General features: G+C 48.5%; 1 long non-coding RNA gene across 2 annotated transcripts in view; it reads right to left on the reverse strand.

Moving 5' to 3' along the window:
• LOC144176029 (uncharacterized) overlaps positions 1-20428 on the reverse strand; it is a 776463-nt gene that overhangs the window by 313859 nt on the left and 442176 nt on the right. The window contains exon 4 of one of the 2 annotated variants that reach the window (XR_013323753.1): positions 14593-14649. The exons of the other annotated variant lie outside the window; for it this stretch is intronic. This is a non-coding gene — a long non-coding RNA (uncharacterized LOC144176029). The remainder of the gene's footprint in view (positions 1-14592; positions 14650-20428) is intronic. 2 annotated transcript variants of the gene reach the window in all.

A 20428-nucleotide genomic window follows, 5' to 3' on the forward strand; every position in this document is an offset into this window, starting at 1 on the left:
CCAAGAGGACAGTGTGCAAAATTATTGACTGGGAACAGTTCACGCAACATTCCCAAGAAACCGGCGGTGAAATACGCTACATCGAATAGTGGATGGCTAGATACAAGAGGATGGTAGACGATACTACTACCACAACCATCCCCGGAGAAGCGGAATTCAAACGGGTAGATTCCAGGCTTTAACACATGTGGGAGGCCAAATAGAGCCTAAAAAACGCCTCAAGAGCAATAACTGCAATAGGCCACTCAAACCCCGCATAGCGAGACTCAACAGCGAAATTCAAGAGTACGCAGACAAGCTCACGCTGCAAAATTGGCATGATCTATGTGAGCGCACGGAACTGCAGATGGGCACGGCTAAAGCGTGGAATATACTTCGGCACCTTATCGATCCCGCCAAAAGCAAATCCGAACAATGCAGGAATCCGGAAAAACTTCTCCACACGCACAATCAGGGTGATGTACACAACACAATCCAAGAGGTGCAAGATAGATACACACCCGAACACTCCGGCGAGAAGCATCAAGACTATAAGGACGCTCCCAATGACAAAAATGGAGCAACCGTTCACCATAGAAGAGCTCAAGGCGGCCCTACAGGGTCTAAAACAGAAGTCATCGCCGGGCCCAGACGGCATTACTAATAGGATGCTGCGCAACTTCGCCGACGAACTACTTCAACAAGTGCTGGCACGACGCTACATTGCCTAAGCAATGGAAGAAGGCGCTAGTACGGCTCATACCTAACCCCGGGAAGGCACTTATTGTGGAGAACCTTAGACCGATCTCCCTGACATCCCGCCTCGGAAAGCTCCTCGAACACATAATTCTCAATAGGATCAACAATCACATGAAAGACAACAAGCTCTATCCATACTTTACGACAAACCGGCTTCAGGGCCGGTTCGTCAAGAGGGAGGAGGAGAAAAGCGAAAGGAAAGGCCGAGAGGTTATTCAGGCTTAGAGCCCCGATTGCTACTCGGCACTGGGGAAGGGGTGTTCAGGGGATGAAAGAGAGGGCAGGAGAAAAAGAGGAGACAGGATAGGGGTCGCGCACACTGTAGACCCTTCGTGGGTACTATAGTCTTTCATCTAAACCTGTGTCCTTCATGAAATGCAGAAGGGCTTTTGCTGCCTTCTGCGAAGTTTATTGTAGGGGTCGATGTCCTGGAATCGTCTCTACTTTGAGCGGTTGATTGTCCAATCGGCTGAGCTCGGCGGCGAAAACGCGTCTTTCCGTTGAATACTGGGGATCAATAGGCACACATCTTCGATTGTCGACAGCACATCTTCGATTGTCTCTTCAACCTCACAGGCGTCGCAGTGCGCACTACAGGCCATCCCGATGAGGAAGGAGTAGGCTTCCGTGAAGGTCACTCCCAACCACAGCCTACAAAGTAAAATCCAAAAGACCATGCTGGTACTACAGCTCCAGATCGTCAACAATAAAGACAAGGCGGCCACTGATGCCCGCTTGATAGTCACGCTTGATCTAACCAAAGCCTTCGACAGATTCAAACATGATGAAATTCTCCGCAGTCTCCAGAAATTACAGGTAGGGGAGAAGACCTACAGCTATATCATGGAATTTCTGAACGCTAGAGCGGCACAGCACAAGGTGGGACCCCATGAATCCCCTGAAATCTTAACGGCGAGCGTCGGAACTCCACAAGGATCGGTCATTTCACCATTCCTATTTAACGCCAGCGTAATTGACCTCGCCAACAAATTGCAAATCATAGATAAAGTACATCACAGCCTTTACGCCGACGATGTCACCTTGTGGACAGTTGGGGGCAGAGATGGGGACATACAAGATCGCATTCAATTGGCGGTGGACTCTGTTGAGCAACACTCCAAAACAATCGGTCGTTGTCTTCTCCGGAAAAGCATGAACAATTGTCGTACAAGCCCACGCGACGAGGACGAAAGCCCAAGGATACCCCACAAAATCCCAGCTTAACCTTGCGAGTAGGTGATGCCCTAACTCCCGAAGTGACCGAGATATGCATCCTCGGCCTCTACCTGCAGGCCAACAACGGACACAATGGCAAGACAGTGCAAACACAAGAGAAAGCCACCCATCAGATCATGAGACTGATTGCGGTTATAGCCAACACGCATAGAGGCATGGAGGAGAAGACGCTCCTAAAGCTCGTTTATGCATTCGGAATTAGCAGAATTATGTCCGTAGCCCCTTTCTTACCGCTAAAGCATGCCGAGCGCAATAAAATCAACAGTCTCATTTAAGAGGGCGCATGAGCAGGCTCTGGGAATCACGATATGTGCCTGTGATAAGAAATTTGAGGCACTAGGCACACACAACATCATGGAAGAGCTCGTCGAGGCGCATCGCATTGCACACCTCGAACGTCTGACCAAGGTGGCCACCGGCAGGCAAATCCTCGACCGCATACGGATCCCGTACGAGAGAACATTGAAAAACACACTGTTCCCGCAGAACTACGCAAAGGCATCTACATTCCTCTCCTCCCCAAAAACATGCATCCAGTCTACAACAAAAAGCGAAGAGATATGCGAACCCTAGCGCAAGAGAAACAGCTCCAAGGAGAATCTCAAGTCGTCTACACGGACACTGCCTATTACGAACAACGAAGGGCTATAGTCTCAGTTGTCACCGACCAGGAAGGAAAGGTTCCCACATCCTGCTCTATCCGAACACGAAGCACCCAAGAAGGTGAAGAACTAGCCATAGCGTTAGCCGTAGCCACAACCCAAGCGAGGAAAATTGTCAGCGACTTCCACACTGCAATCCGCAACTTCATAAAAGGGAGAACCTCCAGTGCGGCGCTGCGAGTACACCCTGCCGACAACACCAAGGATTGCCTCTGAAACTACCGGGACATGCTCGACCAATACAGAGGCGAAAGACGGAAGTATCCTGCAGCCAACTCCTTGCTGACCAAAAAACAAGAAATTACATGGAGGCGTCTTTAGACTAATACATATCCGAACCCAGGCTGTGGAATAACGTCCAGGAAGGCGAGGGAGGAGGCCGTCGTCTGGCAAAAAGGCAATATATTCACACTATTTACAGAGAACCGTTCAATGCACAGCCATCTTGTCGCCCCGCCTTGTCGTCTTCGTTGTCTTTGTCTATGCGTCTGCTGAGCTCGGTGCGAGCTTCATCTTCGTCTTCATCGAAAGTTTCTACACAGGCCTCTAAAGGCACTTCCACCCAGAAATTCGTTACGGTAAATGTAAACACTGCCCACAGCTTGCAATTTTGGCACACATGCTTTGGAAATGCCCTGCTATACAAAGAAAAGATTTCAACAATACAAAAGCAACGTTTATTATCAACACCAAAGAGCAGTAGGAGACCGTGCTGCTTATCGAGGACCCTGCCATCCAGCAGTGGGCCGTCCAGAAGGCCAAAGATGCCGCTAGGATTCAGACATCCTGGCCGTCATCTGAAGCACAACGGCCATAACTAGGCGTTTCGTCTGGAGAAAATAAAGTTGCTTCCTCCTCCTTCAAGAGTAAGACATTTGTGCTTAGGCATTTGTTTGTTACAGTGCAGTTTTATTCCTGAGACGCTTTTCGATTCCGAGCCGCAATATTGCTTCCTGAACATACTTGGCCCTCCACAACGCATTTGAGAATTAGTGAAATAAAAGTAGCCCCACGACTGCCGGCATTTTTGCTGGGTGCTTGTTAAATGGAGCTTCGCTGCCTCCGCGCCTGCCGCTCGGCGCGCCCCCTGTGTGGCCGTTCCAGGCTCATGACAGCTGCGCGCGTACTCGGCGGGGGATCGAACTGTCAACTTCGGGTTTCTTCGCAATTGCTGTCGACGGGAACGCACTGCCCGCCACGGTGCCTGCCACGATGTGAGCCGACGTACATTTTTCACGAGGCCTCATCCCCCGGGGCCATTACGTTCAATTGCTTCCTCCACCGCAATATGTGATGCATGATTCCGCTGCCCGAGTCGCCGCGTTTGCATAGAGGGCAGACGTTACGTTAAATATACAAAGGACGACCCGAGCCCGACAGTCGGAAAGGTCAGAGCAATGCTTAAACGCCTTTATTTTTTTGTCATCCCAATCGGAATGTCAAACTATCTTTGTGTTTGTAAGCCCCATTCCTAGAGAAGTGTCTTTGAAGACCGTTAGTTTTTCGAGAAGGTGAGCTTTTTATTTCTCTTCGCGCGTTTACATGGCAACGGCGTATTTCTTAAGCAACCGCGATCATGTGTTCTGCTTAAAGGAAACACCCGCTCGTTCTAAAAGATTTATGATTCAGGGTTTCCAAGTCTCAATTTTTTATTGCAGTGGCTATATGGTGAATAGGGTGCTTCTGGTACTTGCGCGTGTGCCAGCCGAGTTCGTGTGATATTTATACTTTCTTATCTTACGACTCTTACGCAAAAATTGTTGACGGCGGCAAATGTTTTACCGTTGTCGTTCCCTCCCTCTCTCTTTCCTGTCCCTGCCCTAGCAGCGAGAAGGGAGGGAGTGAAGAGGGGAAAGGGGGCTGAAGCCAATCGCTAAATAGCGTTGTTGCTAGAATAAACGGAAGCTTTTATGGCCAAGATACGGGTTTTCGAGGTTTCCGCCCACCCTCGAGTAAACGCTGTATGGGAAGCGAGCTCACAAAGTTTATCGCCAAATCAAACGCATATCCCACCCGCGTAGGGGTGGATACTCTTCCAGTGAGAGTAAGAGAGCCAAAAACAAAAGCAAACATGTCGCCGCTCGTGCCCGAGCAGTGCGTCTCGTGAATGTGCGACAATGGCATGACAGAGGAAGACATCCGCGCCTTTTATTTCGCTAAGCACAGCACACTTGTCTCGTTTCCTGGACATTAACTGGTGATCTGGTCAGTAAACTTTTTCTCACACCCGCTGCCAAATTTCGCGCTCCTGCACTTTCTGCTTTCCAATCCACTGAAGGAAATAAAAACGTACCACGAAAGTCATCACGACAATGCGCAACGCAAAACGTGCCACCACGCAGGAGCACCGGTAAAGCGAACGTACGCTAGTGCGGACGCGAGTGAAGTCAAAGCTCTTCGCGATTTGAGAAACGCACCTACGATAGGATTCACCCGCCGCGGTGGCTCAGTGGCTAAGGCGTTGCGCTGCTGAGCACGAGGTCGCGGGTTCGATTCCCGGCCGCGGCGGTCGCTTTTCTGATGGAGGCGAGAAGCAACAACGCCCGTGTGTTCGGGATTTCGGCGCACGTTAAAGATCCCCAGGTGGTCAAAATTAATCCGGAGCCCGTCACTACGGCGCGCCTAATCGCCTGCGTTGCGTCGGCGCGTTAAACCCTACAGTCAATCAACAATCAATCAATCAATCTACGATAGGATTGTATCGTTCTGCCGCTGCGAAGCGAAGGTGGCGCCACAGCTCCCAGCAAAATGCCAAGCGTGGCTGTCGCCGCAAACCTGGAAAACAGCACGCATCGTAGGCCCGCTCGGGGCCTCGGAGAGTTGACGGCCGTGCGTTCGAGCGATAGAACGTCAGCAGTGAAATTGCATCGGGGTCCTGCCGCGCAGTGCATTCATTCTTGCATTTGTGCATGCCATCTAGCTCTCGCCCCGCTTAAAGTAGCGACAATACTTCAAGGATCAGAAGCTAGGAGCGCAACGCTGGCGAAGAATCTTGCACGGCGCCTTCGGCGATGGCGCTGGAACTCCGCAGGAAGCGGGACGGTATAACTAAATACTACCGCAGGCCTGGGGTGGGTGGCCATCCCAGGATGCAATGCGCGGCAGGACCCCGAGGCGAGGAGAATTCGGTGCCAGGGGAGGTTGGCTTGCAATGCGATAGGTAAACCGCCTGACGTAATACTCCCTCCTGAAATTTCGCTTTCCTCCATGGAGTAACCACCTGAGGCCGGCGAAGGCACGCGTCGGCCGCTTCGTCGATGTTTGCTTGCGAGACATGTTTGCGTGAACTGTGCAACCCCTTAAGTAATTCTGATTATTTGAGAGCAGTTGTTTTCGATTGCTAACTGCGCTTATCGGGGACTTGGTTTTGCCATATATAAAGAAAATATTGTCCCTTCTTTATTCATTGCTAGTAGTGTTTGCAGGCAACGTTTGACGTACTGCAAGGTGTATTTCAAATTATAACCGTCAAAATACGACTGCATGATAAACAAGAGGGGACTTTCTAAGCTTCGCTGGTTTTTGGTGTGGTCAACAGGGTGGCTTAAATAACAAGGCCCACCTTGCTGAATTACCACAGGGACACAATTATAATGCGCACCTTTATTCGCTAAAAGTAGCCTTAAAATTTGCGCGTTCGTTACAATCGGGCTCAAAACTGAAATCGTCTTTCGGTGTTGGCCGCTTTATTTTTATGGCAGTACGAGCTGGACAAGCATTTTCTTATGCAAAAGGTATTTTGCTGCCCCACTAGCGTGCGTAAAAAGGCCGTCTGCCAGGTGCGTGGTGTCATGTCTTCTACATCTACGCGGAAGATTCGCTTTCAAATTATTTTTTCGAATTCGCATACATAAAGGTACGTACGCATTTCAACGCGGACGCGCTAGAATAGCACAGGTTAGCGCAGACTGCATAATGAATTAACGGCGCCAAGTTTAGAAGGGCGCTGCCTTGCCACTGAAGTGTGAGTCGCACGTCCCTTGTGGATCGAAAGGCGAAAAACAAACAGGCGCATACCTTGGCGAAAAAAGATTATCAAATTCTCACCGCGAACAAAAAACGCTTACGCGCTTCAAGATTTGAACCACCAAAATTTCGCATAAAACCTCTCGGATAAAAAATGGCTGACGATGTGTCTCGTGTCTCGTTTGAACATGTGGTTGGGCTTCAACAATCGTGGAGGCGGCCATCTTGACCGGCGGCGTGGTCACGTGCGCGCTAGCTTCTACGCTGGCCGCGCACGGAGCGCCGATACCCACGATACCACGTGAACTGCGAACGAGGACGACGGGAGACGGACCCTCGTTGGTCTCTCACCGCCACCCCCCTTCCTGGAGGAACCCTCTTTCCGCGGAGCTTTGTTCGGGTGCGTGCAACCCGCTCTTCTCACGGCTGGCGGAAGGAGCACTACTCCCCACGAGTAACCGTCGTGTTGCCTGTTATGTACCCTGTATTTTCCAGGCAATGAAGCTCTGCTTGGATTGCTGGAGTCTGTCTACCATGCGTGAGTACTCGAACCAATGCGTGAGTCTTCGGGTTCCGCCGGGGCTAGTGCACGGCTGCTGGTGTTTCCCTAGCGAAGCTAGCCGGGGTTTTCTTTATTTCGTTCTCTTGACCTTGACAACGATTACTATACTTCCTCGTGTGAAATTTGTGCGCAGCCCGAACTGCAGTCTTCTCGGTCACCGGACATCGCTGCTGCGTCTCAAGAAGTGAGCGCGTGATCAGCGAACGCACGGCGGTGCGCGATACTCTGCCTTTATCTCACAGCGCGTCGCCGCACGCCGAGGATGTTGTTGTAAATCCTGTTTGAACCTCCTGCGAAAATGTCACGTGGTTGAGATGAGCCACGCAATGAGGACGCGAAGCACATCCAGCGGTTCCCTCACCGTTGAGTGCTGCAATGCGCTGAGGCAGCGCTCACTCGTGGGTTCTCTCGACAGCAGCGATGGTAAGCCTCTGCGTCGGCGGCGCGAACTGCGTCTCAGGAAGTGAACGCACATCCCCGTCGAGTGCATGACTGCCCGCGCAGCGCGTCGCCACCGCCCAGCATGTCTCCCGGCCTCCCCCTCATAACCGCGAAGGAGCGTCTCGTGCGGGAGCAGCATACTGCCCTCCCCCTCGCACTTTCGACCGAATTTCCTACGCCGTCTTCGTTCGCCCGGTTAAGACGCCGACGTCAAAACACAGTAGCGGTTGCTAAAGTGCTCCGCACTACAATTCAGCGCAACGATAGAAACTCGATATGCCAAAATACCCGAACTCTCAGATAAAAATCCGCATCTCAAAGTGGGTTTTCAACGACTGCTGTCAGGCGTGGTTTTTCCAGTACTTGGGAAATTCGGGCGGTGATACCCTTTGTTTCTTACGCATTTAATTTGCACACGCGGCCTATCATGCTAGCGTTAGCAGTGATGTAGCCAGAGGTCGCCTATTTAACTTTCAAAATCCATCGCAGATCCTTAATCTCACGGTAGCCACGAACGGAATGGAAGGGGCCACTAGAATGCTGCCAGTCAACAACTTTTGTTTCTCTCACACGGTTGCACACCAGGCCCATCCTGCGAACGCTACAACGATGTAGCCAAAGCTCCCGTATTTAACTTCCTGAAAATGCCAACCCTTCCTCTACCAGGAACTCGAATCTGGTTTAACCCTGTGAAACCGTAAACCAATGTTTGTGCAATCCAAGTAAAACGAAATGCCCAACCCTCGACCAATCCCAACACAATACAACCTTCGACCAATCCCAACCGAAGCCCTTTTCTGCGGGCGGCGTGCCTCAGACGAGTACGTTCGTTCGCGTCACGGCATCTGCCGTCATCGTCGCGAGCCGCGCAGCGCCGTCGTGATGGCGGGTGTTTCGAATTTCTGATTTTTTTAGGTCTTTTTACGCATAATATTTTATTTTCTCTGGTGTGGGAGTGGGAGTGGTGAGGGAGTGCAATTGTGTCAATTAACTCCCAAAGGTCCTGGCGCCATCGACGGAGCAGTGGGAAGCCCTGCTGGCCAGCGAGACCCTGGATGAGCAGCGCGGCCTGGTGATCCGGGCAAGACAAGCAGCTGATGGCCACGCCGTCCTAGACTAGGGACACTACCCACCCTGGATGATCAACGCTACAACAATGAAGATCATTCAGCGCTCAATTTTCCTTTTCCACGAATCAATACAAGTTTATTTCTCCTCCTCGCTTCCCTCTGTCAGTCTGCTGCGTACCTGTTCATGCGGGACTCGGCTAGGGGGCTTTTGTTTCCTTTATTCTAGTTTTTGCACTTTTTTTCTGTCAAGGACTGTGAGCACGTAGTGAGGTTACGGAAACAAAGGGAGATTGGCTGGCATTGGCTGGGAGCATGGCGTGATCTGGTCGCCAGCTGCGGGCAAGGAGCTGTGGGAAAAGACCCGCGGGCAAGCTCCGGCCGGCCACTGCAGGTGAGGAGGAAAGAAAGACGGGTGAGGAGGAAGTTTTGTTGAAGGACGCCAACAGCATCCCCTACGGCGACCGGGTCAGCCAATACCAGCTTCGCTTGAAAAGCTATCCTATATTTCCGACTTTCCCGCCGCACGCCAAGCAAGCCACGGGTGGACTGCAGCTTTCGAACAGAAATAGCTCGCGTAAATCCGTCTTAAGGTAGTCGGTTACAGAAAGCAAAAACAACGATTGCTTACCGGGACACAGGTGACCCCGAACATAGAGACACGCAGGAAATACGGACGCTGCCGCCCGCTTCCGGATGAGCTGTGCCGGCACCACTTGTGGCGTCGACGCCGGTGTCTCGTGAGAACAGCGATCGGCATACAACCCGCGAGCTAGCGATTTCACATGGGTTTTGGCGACGCGTGCCGACGCGCGTAAACGGCGGGCTACGACGGTGTGTCAGGTGGCCAGAAACACGCTGCATGCATTTGGGCAGCATTCATCTTTAGTGATAGGAGACGAATGTCATGGACGAGGGAACTAACTCCGATGCAAGGGATCCTAGCTCAGATTAAGAGGAATAAATTTAGTTGGGATACGCAAGCGTGGGAGGGGCAGTGTGACACTGCAGCTGTCCGAGTAACACAAGGGCTGCCAAGGAGGAACACACGCGTAGCTTGTGCTGTCCCGTTTCGCGAAATTTCGAATGAAACAGGGGCTTATACGTGCCGAGTGTTCATTGTAGCAGTAGAACTTTGACAGAAAAGTGTAAGCCCCGAAACAGAAAAACACGCGGGCTATATGTGGCTATCCGCAGAGTATAGAGGGCCCCAGGTTAATTAAAGGTGACTGGGCACATTTAACTCGCACTGAGACCTCTTTGCGTGATCATTTAAATCGAAGCCGCAGCCCGACGTAAAAAGTGCGTGTGCTAAGCAGCGGAACGCCATAGCCACTAAACCTAGTTTATCTCGCAGCTTAAAATTAAGGCGAAGAATGCGTAAGAAAGCGCGGCGAAGAATGTGCACAATGCATCAACTTCTCATATAGCAAATAGAGCGTTCATTGTTTGGAAAGAGCGGCTTAATTAACTGCAAAGAAAGTAAACAATACTTCCACATATAAGCCGAAACAGCTATTTTTCATGAACTTTTGGTTGGCGATTCTGCCCCCCGCCCTTTCCCAGTCTCTCTTTTGTACTGCTACACCTGCTACACGAACGGAACAGATTAAACGTTCGGTTTCCGAGTGACATAATATTGCTTGTTTGCCAACATGGGATAGTATTGTCCGTAAAATGGCCGTGCAGTGTGCGTAGAAGATAACACGCGTTTCGTTCCTCCATTTCCACGCAATTACACAGCTTCCGGAAAGGCTTCTCGAAAGAATCTGCTCGTTTCCTCGCCGGGCACAGCGGAAGTCATTCACTGCCGCAAATTTCGATTGTGGAGCGCCAGAGTGCTCTGTAAAGCACCTTTTTTTTTGCTTTTGGCCATGGTTCGTGTTTCCCCTAACCATTTGTCGCCAATAAATTGCGATTATAGCCGTTAATGGTTTCTGGAACCGCTCGCGGTTTCACAAGAAATCCGTATGTAATGAGATATCAGAGGCAGTAAGGTTTTGTAGTTAGACTAATCAAGCGGAATGGTTGATTTTTTGCTTGTTTATTATCATTTGAGGCCACTACTAAGGAATGAGACTGCAGGTTTATCTGAATCCCGCGCCTTTACAGATCATTTACAGTCTCATGTAGCTGATCTTTCTACACAATGACTGCACTGCCTTTGACCTTATCTACACGTTCTCGTTTATGCGGGCGACATGGCGATCAAGGCCCCAGTAAAGTTGAGCGGCACAGGCATCAGGCGAACGGTTTCAGCTTCACCGGCCGTAATGGTAACAAGTGATAGAGGTGTTCATCTAGTAAGCCAGTAAGGTCGATCATACGCTGTATCAAGGTTTTATTACTAGTTTTCCAGTATTTGGTGCCGAAACTTTCCTTCTTGGGGCGTCATGCACTTCCATATTTGCAGGATGCATTCACTGTTCGACCTGAATGACCTTTACATTACGCTAGACCTGTGTAAAAGACATGTTAGCGCGCCAAGGAAGCCAAATCCAATTACGTCGCTTTGAGTGCAGCGTCATTGGCGCAAATAATGCAGGGGCAGGGGCTTGAAAATAAAATGGCGGCAAACATCTGGCCTTTACTGCAAACCCGAAATACTATTACATGGCGGCAAGACAGAAGACACGAACCATGCTGCAATGATTAAACGGCCGGCCGGGCAGCACGACCTTAGGTGAGCTTGGGCCCGCTCTGAAAACCGTCGTCTTGAGATTTGGTTTAGGGTAGCGCGGTACGCCATTGTCGACAGCGTCGTATACTGGTAGCAAAGAGAAGGTCGGGCGCGCGTACAACTGTATTGCGTAGTGTAATACACAGCAAAAACTTCGACCATCGGCGCATCTGAGGTGCGGGCTGGCTATTGTGTTTGTGAAGAGTTGGCAGCCGGTGTCTTCGGTTGATGCCGCGGCAGGCGTCGTTGCAGAGGGCATATGGCGTGTGCGCAGTTGTATCGCGAGCTGGCCCTGAGTGGGGAGTAGCTGTGGACAGGTGAACCAATATTTCTTCCCGCCAGCGCTGCAGTGCGGGCGTCAGCAGCGATGCCGGCCAGTGGCTTGTTAGCGAGGCGATAAGGAGATAAAGCTGCGCAGCGACACGTAGAGACTCTCATATTTGCCGGATAAATTATAGCCAACTCGGTCAAATTTGTGTGGTCGCCAATAATAACAAAACTCTGCATTACAGCAATAACTCTAGCAGGAAACAGAATTGCTAGGCAATGCAAGCAATTACATTTGCCTTTTTGATTCCCGGAGTGGGAACCAACGCAAGGGGCTTTGCGTGCGCCCGCTGCACTCTCCCGCGCCACTTTCGGAAGCAAGAAATGGTCCATTGAGTGAACCCTCCCGCTTCGGTGCCGGCGTCGGCATCGGAAGTCGAGACACGGCTTTCACGTGACCGCAAAGCGTTCAACAGCGGCAGCTTTCCATTATTAAAACACGCTCTCTGCGAAGGCAGGTGACCAGCGGAGCTGTGGTGTGCATTGTTGGACCGGTCTTAGCGGGTAATTGTCACATGATTTGTTTCCGGACAGTTCCGTTAAAACATCAGTTACAGCCGCTCTCTGCAACCGCACTGCCTGCGCAGATGGCTGTGCATTGACAGCAGACAGTGCAGTTCGCCGTGAAGTCGATTACGACTCCCGGTGAACTTTCGGAACGCTTTCAATGACCCAAGAGTCAGAGCCGCCTTTTGTAATTATACTCGCTCCGCAGGTGGCCATGCTTCACTGCGACACCGGCAATGTGGGAAAGGCGGCTTACAATGGCCTGAAACTCGGATTCATCTCTGAACATAATTGCGCTGCTGGGAAGGCATTTTTCTACAGGGGCAACATATATCGTCTTATATCAAAATATGAAGGCCGTAGGACCTTTTTTTTAGTTTTATGAAGCGTTTTGCGGACGGCGGAGAAACCTGCGACAGACAGAGCGTAACACGATTCCAGCAGAGACTGTTAAAACCGAAGTGGAGGGGCGTGCTTCGAGGCTACGCCTCCGCGCTGTGCCACGCGGAAAGCGCAGAGGGCTCCCGGGCGGGCGTGTGACGGCCCTGTGGGGAGGCAGCTGCGCGACAGAGGAAAGAAACACTATTGCTCGCAGGGCACAACTGGAAGCAGCGGCCTGCTATCGAATAAATACAAGTGCTTTCGTATTCGCCAGTCAGAAGAGAGGCGTAGATGACCGCGGGGCTTCATTTCTCCTTTGCGTTGACATCGTTTATCGACCGCTACTGGATTGAACACTGTAACGAATGTTCAGAAATCCGGCCTCCATGATTGCCAACTCGCTAACAGGATGGAGTGGAGGCCACTTGTTTTCCGCGCCGGCAACATGGAGCACGCCATGCTATGCAGCTATTCGGCTGATTCAGCTCCGTACTTACCCCGCACTCAAATGTCGCGCGAAAAATCCTAAACTGGCCGCGGACAAAAAACTCTTGGACGTCTGAACGGCGCACGTAGCGCTTTCGGGACACGTCTCTGATGACCGGTAACTGAACACCTTTGGAAGCTATACTATTGCCACATTGACTGGTTTAACCAAGCATCATCATGATCATCGGTAATCATTGGTAATCATGAACCTAGTAATCATCGCTCGTGATTACTAGGTTCAGGAATGTTATATCTGACCTATGTTTTTTCCGCTGGTGAGTAAGAGCTTCGTCTCGAGCCGTTTCAGCATCCGGTTATCTGTTTCTTTTTATCTTTTTCTTACGTTTAAAGCATTTACAGTGCATGCATTTAATTTCTTTGCACAGTGTTTAGTTGCCGCGTGATTTAAGCACCAGCAATAGAAGATACACGTTGTCAAGTTTGTCCAATTATGCCGGTATTATACCTGCGATAGCGTTGTATTTGGAGAAGATGATTGAAGAGGCAAGATTTTACCAATGACGACGTGGAATAATCACTGGACGCTGATTAGTGCGCGCACCGGTGTTTCTAAAAATCCGTGGGCACAAATTAAAGCTTTTTGTAAATTATTACTGTGCCGATGCAATGCATTTTCTGCACGTATGTATATAGGACAGTAACCTTTTATACCCAGAGGAAGACGTAAACGTGCAAAACACTTGGCTTGCAGTATAAAAGAAATACGACAAAACGTTGTTTTGTCTTTCACGTTCTCCATTCATGTTAGTGAAAGTGCTCTTGCCAGAGATTTATGCCGCAGTGACCTAAATTATTGGCAACCATATTCAACAATGTGTACCTGTTTTGTCTGAATGTCATATACGGTTAGTACAAAAACTGGATACACATGCGGTCTCGAAATAAAACCAGCAGAGGAATTAATGCTTACACTGCGAGTTTATTCAGCTATAATACTGAACAACGATCGCAGCAATAGTGATTATTACTGGCGGGTGTACAGCGAAAAAAGATGAAGGACAGAAAGGATGCACAAGGACAAAGCATTAGCGCTTTGTCCTTGTGCATCCTTGAACACCTTCTCAAGTATGATCGCCCAACAAGCCCAACAACGTACCTTATTAGAGTGCAGTCGTACCCAAATAAAGCGGCCGAAAAAAAAAGAAGAAAGTACCAACGCTTACTTTAGGTAGACAACAAACCTGCCTTAACTAAGAAATTATATTCGTTGCTTGCGGAGGTCACTCAGCGAGAACTACCCACTACATGCACTTGTCGCGCTTAGGTGAAGCGCGCCATCAGAACACCGAAATACGGTTTGATGGGAAAAAATTTTGCGTTGAATTCAACGTGTCCAAGTAGCGGCTCCATCCTAAATTCGACGAGATGATTCCTGCAGTAGCTCGATCAAAGCTAAAAAAAAAGACCTAGAGAAGCATGCATGTATGAAGAATACAAAGCGAACGATAAAGTGACGTGATTTGCCAGGAAAGAAATAGAAAAAAGAATAAAATGAATGCGACGATCTCCACTTACCTTCTGGCGAAGGTGCCACCTTCAGCTCGGAATTGAAGTCGTAAAGAAGCCAGCCCGCTGTAAAAAGGAGAGCACTCGTGAGATGGCGGTTTGGATGAAAAAGGAAGGAAGTCAACGTCGTGTGCGAAACGGGGCTTCTTCCCGCAGCTCTTAGGCGCTGAGGCACGCCTCGAGTAGAGATAAATGTCTTTCTAGAGGAAACGAAAGAAGGAAAATAGAGATAAAGGAAGCAGCCAGTCATTTTGGCGCACAAATGAATAAAGAAATATCGATCTCACTCAAGCAGGGAAACAGGTCTTTCGTTCGCCTGTAGACGTTGCATGGTAATGGCTGCTTTGCAGTTACGCTGCCAAACACGACGCAGACGCGCCACAAAAAAGAAGCGCATCAGGCTAAACGAGGAGAGAGCGACAGAGGGGGAGGAAGAAAGGTTTAATGAATACTGAAGAGGTTAGCCCTACTGAAGCCACGGCTCGTTACCTCAGACGCTTGGGAATACAGAGGAGCGAACACAGACAAGAGAATGAAGGTGGGAGGGAGTAAAAAATAAATAAAGTAAACGATAATATAAAAAGCTGGGGGAAGAAAAATTAGGAGTTACCATAGGAGAGAAAGCGATTCACACCAGAGTTCGAGGACATTGTGCAATCCTGAAGCAGTTATGGAACTCCAAAAGAGCTTTTGTCCCTCGCGCCGGGTCAGCATGACTACGTCATGGTCTCAGAAAGTATCTCCGCCCTAACGCATTCTCCCGTCGTTGTCGCATGAGAACTCTCTTCGCTGTTTCTGCTTTGGTTGGAAATCGCGGGCAGCAGCGCGAGGTGTTGCTAATGCCTTCCTTCGCGGAGCACACTAAGCAAAATTGTGAAATCGACCAGCCTACCAAAAACAAAACCTACGAGGTTCGGGCTGAGTAAATGGAGGCACCCTCGTTATGTCTTGATAGGTGCCGTGGAAAGTTAAAATAAGGATGCGGGTCAATCTCTGGGTAGGGCGAGTATCTCATCTGGAGACTATACCGGTCGCGCAAGCCGACCTGGTGCAGTCTCGAGATTAGGTTGCTTTGGTTCTTGTTTGCGGTGCGGGGATCCAACGGTTGTGCGCCGACGGTGCGCGCCTTTCGCAGAGAGAAGGTGTCTCCCTTCCCACCACGATGATCTGGTAGCCACTGAACACATATACCGCGCCTTCTCGCGAAGCGCGTGTGCGCAACACATTTAAATCGCCAGCTGTCCACAGTAGGGGGAGGGCTTAGGAAGTGCTTGTGAGGCCACTCGATTACCAACCGTATACCAGGCTCGTTCTGTGCAGAAAGTGCCGCCCTAACAGCAGCTAACGCGGTGGCGGTAAAACACTCCCTTAGGACTGAGTTCTTCCTTCAAAGCAAATCTTGCCGGCACAAAACACACCGATGGCGGAAGAATCTGGCGCCACCGAGCCATTTTGTACGCTGGAATGTGGTCACGGTAACGTGCATTGTGAACAACGAAGAAGAGCGAGGCTGGCGCAAGCAGGTATACCATTTATTGCGGTGAAGTGTTGGCAAATGTTGTCGAAAAACCCGGCATGAACGCAACTCAAAATAACCGACTGATCATGCGCAAAAATGGGGGACCGATGGCACGCACAACATGCAAGAGTGATCAAGTGAAGAGAAAAGAGTGAATAAATGCTCCGAATGACGTCACATTTTTATTCAGGGGAAGCTCCAACGAACAAAGTAACGGAAACAGTTTGCGCTGCGTGGGATTCGAAGCCAGTTTTCCTGTATTCGACACCAGCACTGAACCCTTGTGCGACAGCTCTACGATTCTGGTTGAGTGAAGGTGAAACCAGAGAAAGGTGAACACGGAGAAAGAAACCTGTGTTGCAGACATGTGAGTAGAAAACAAAATTGCGCGGTCATTACACCAGTAGCAAAGACATAGTGTAGCAAAGCACGTTTCCTTAATTAGCTGATACCTTGGGCTAGGAATGGCCATTGGCTGACTCTCTGGCTGCAAATCGTGGACCGAGGGTAGACAGCTGAGTAGGCAGTCTAACTCGAAGTCCAGACAAATAAGAATTGGAACGGCATCGCGGCCACCGCCGACTACGGGAACAGCTTGGCAGACGTGAGAGTAAACTGAGCCAGCAGTTCAGTAAAAAACAAATGGAATAACAGAATAAAAGATTAGACAATAAAAAATAAGCTGGCAAGCACTAGTAAAACTGGTGAAAAAGTAAACACAAACATTAAGTTCAAAAAACTGTTAAGCAGAGGAAGAAGTTGATTGTAACGTTCGTGTGCGCAACGATAGCACTGGCGTCGTTTTTCAATTTAGATAGCAATGTAGGGCGCATTGTTGTTGGCTTCGATGCTGTCTTCGGGACGCAGTCATCGTTGCTGTCGTCGCGACGGTTGGAACAGGGCTTATTAACATGGCGGACGATCCGCTAAGACGGTGAGGTGAGGTGACTGTGAGAGGGAAAGAGGTTCCCAGCCTGCACCACATATGTATCGCAGGGAGAGAAAGGGAACGGGAGGAGGTAGAAATATGGGTTGAGGTGGTTGGGGCAGGAAAAGGAAGGGTTAATGGGGAAGAGAAGATAGATCAGCGACCACCGCCCGGGAACGGGAAAACTATCACCGGGCTTTTTTTTTTTTTTGACCATGAAAGGAAAATTTCCTTGTTTGAAACGAAAAATCAGAACACTCTACAAGTATTAAAAGAAAAATACCAAACATTCAACCTTAAGAACACTTCGTTCTAAAAATTGATCTTCACTGTCGACTTGGATCTTTGGTAGACGTGTTGTCTTGTTTGTTCTTGTTCTTGATCTTGAACTTTACTTGATTCTTGATTCTTTGATCTTGGTTTGTTGATCTTGTTCTTCATGATTTGTTCGTGACCTGACTTGACCGGGTATATATATATGTTACGCCTGATGGTTTGTGATTGTGTTGTTGGTGTTCTGCTTGGTTTCCTTGTGTTGTTATGGTGTAAGAAGGCAATGACTGGAGATGCGGGCGGAGGAAGCCTCACCAACATGGCGTTTCTGCTCCATCCCCGTATCATATCCCATCTTTATATTGTCGTGATTTGTCTTGTTGGTGTTCTGTTATGTTTGGTCTATTCTTATGCTTGTAGAATGAATTCGTTAATTTTTTAAAACCATCTCTTCTAAAATTAATCTTGTATCCTCTTTCTTAATTATTTTCGGTTTTCTGTTCTCTAAGTGCTATCCTGGTTTTTTAACGAGTCTTTTCCTTTCATTTGTTAAGAGTGGCATTCTGTTAGATAATGATCAAAGTTCTCTATATCCTTGCTACACTTGCATGTAGATGCCTGTGTTATTCTGAATCTTGAAAAATAAAACGGGAATCTACCATGCCCTGTCAGGGCTTGGGAAGAGTAGAAGTTTGTAGGAAAGTAGTCCGGAATTAGATTTACGTTCTTAATCCACCTATAGGTATAACTTGTTTTGCCATCTTTATTCCACACCTTATTCCACTCCTGGTTTAACTTGGTATATAAATGTTTCGAAATGAATGGTTTTGTTATTGGAACATAAGTTGGTTCTCCGTTTCTTGCGGCTTCTTTCGCCAATTCATCTGCAAAGTTATTGCCTATTGAGGAGCTGTGTGCTTTTACATAACCGAGTTTTATACTTACTGCTGCATTCTCTCTAAGGACTAGTTTTAATTCGTTAATTATTGGATTTGTGTTAAGTGGGTTTTTTAGTGCTTGGAGTACCGACCAACTGTCGGTAAATAGTTGATGGCTATTGTTTGCTTTGTTTGTTATTATGAATTCTATTGCCTTTTTAATGGCTATTCGTAGTTGGAACTGTATTCTGGAAGCTTAAATTTTTCCGTTCTTGCTATTTGGTTGTTATTGTTAAATGTTACAAACGCTGCTCCTACTTCTTTTTCCGTCTTTGAACCGTCCTTATATATACGGTAGTCTACTATTTCTTCTGTGGGAGTGATTATAATGCCGCTTTTATTTGCTGGGTGATCTGTCCAGAGATCGTATTTTTTTCATGATTTGATTACTTGTGTATAGCTTGTCGTCACATGAAAATGTTTTGCCCTCTTTTAGTACTCCATATTGTTGAGTTTCTATTTCAACGAAGCTGGCTAAAGAGAGATTTGGAACGGATTCTCTGATTCACAGTAACCGAAAAATGGAGCAAATGTCGTAGAGGTAAACCGCCGATGATGATATAAGAGGACACATGAGTACCAGTGGATGCCTTCCACCGTAGGCACCACGTCATCACACCGCATAGAATAAAAAGAATTCGGCAGAAATTCAGAGAATTATCTACTAAGCGTAGCATTGTTATGCCGCTTGTCTTGAGTGCGAGTTTTAACAGGCGTCAAAGTTTTGGGTTTTTCTATATCCTGTCCAACCAATTATCTCCATTATCGATATTTATACCGATTCGAAGGGAAATATTCGTGAAATCCGCATTATTGTGGAAATGCCATGCGTTATATACGCTTTGACATTTTCCGTAATTTTTTAATATTTCTCTTATTTCTTAGTTTTTTCAAAATTTCATTCGACCAATTATCTCCGTTTATGCTATTATAACGATTCCGGGTGGAACTTTCGCGATATTTGCATTATTGTGGAAATGCCATGCGTTATACGCTTTCACATTTTCCGTAATTTTTTAATATTTTTTTTATTTTTCCGTTTTTCAAAATTTTGATGGACCAATTATCTCCATTTACGTTATTATAACGATTACATTTAGAACGTTCAAAAAATCTGCATTATTGTAGAAATGTAGCGCCTTACACAGTTCACCAGATTTCGTGTAATTTTATGTCTGTTATTTTTTAGTGTTTCAAAATTTCCTTCAACCGGTAATCAACATTTACGCTATTATAAAGATTACAGGTGGAACGTTTGCGATACCTGAATTATTTCGAAATGGACTCGTTAAATGTTTCGCCATTTTCCGTAATTTTTTTTGTATTTTTGTTATTTTTAATTTTTTCAAACTTTCAAGCTAGCAGATTATCTCTATTTACGCCATCATACCGATTACAGGTGGAACTTCCGCGATACCTGCGTTGTTGTGGAAATGCAGGGCGTTCCATGGTCCTGGCTATGGGGGCACGCGGCAAACAATGCTACGCATTAAAAGCGCTGCTTTGCGAGTGGATCGTGTTCGTCGGTGGGCTGTATACGGCGATGAATGGATTCTGCACCGTCTGTCAGCACCAGAGATCTGTTAAAAATGGCAGCGCATACAATACCGCTGTGTCCATTGCCGTGTTCCCCGCTAATTCTTTCGCACATTACATTACATATTACCAGTGCTTGCTTGTGGCAATTTCTGTTTATACGGATCATGGAGATTCCCATGCCTGACGGTGCAAAACTTGATGCCAGAAGAGCGGGCTTGCTGAGACGTTTAACGTTGACCGCTATTATGTCGTATACCGGCCGTTGGGGCTCAGGGCTGAGGCGTTGTGCTGCTGAGACTCAAGGACGCGAGTTTGATTCCCGGCCATAGGGGCCGCTCTTGAAACGGTGGTGGAAGGAAAACCAGCCGTGTGGCGAGATTTCGGCGCACACAAAGGCCCGCAGGTGGTGAAAATCAATGGCGAAGCCTCCCACTACGGCGCGCCTCGTGGCCCAGGTGCAGCTGCGGCGCGTCAGAGCTCACAATTAGCATTAGTATTAGGTTCCGCACGTGAGAAACAGCCGCACTGGGACAGGATGGTCGGCTCAGCGGGCCGCTTGATGGAGGCTTGAGGAGCAACGCTTGAGCTCGCACCGCTGGGATACGAAAACACCTTGCTTCACGAAGAGTTCGTATGGAGTACGTGCAC

Source organism: Haemaphysalis longicornis, unplaced genomic scaffold (genome assembly GCF_048455015.1).
Source record: "Haemaphysalis longicornis isolate Haplotype H1 unplaced genomic scaffold, Haemaphysalis longicornis Haplotype H1 scaffold_3, whole genome shotgun sequence".
NCBI classification, from domain to species: Eukaryota; Metazoa; Arthropoda; class Arachnida; order Ixodida; family Ixodidae; genus Haemaphysalis; species Haemaphysalis longicornis.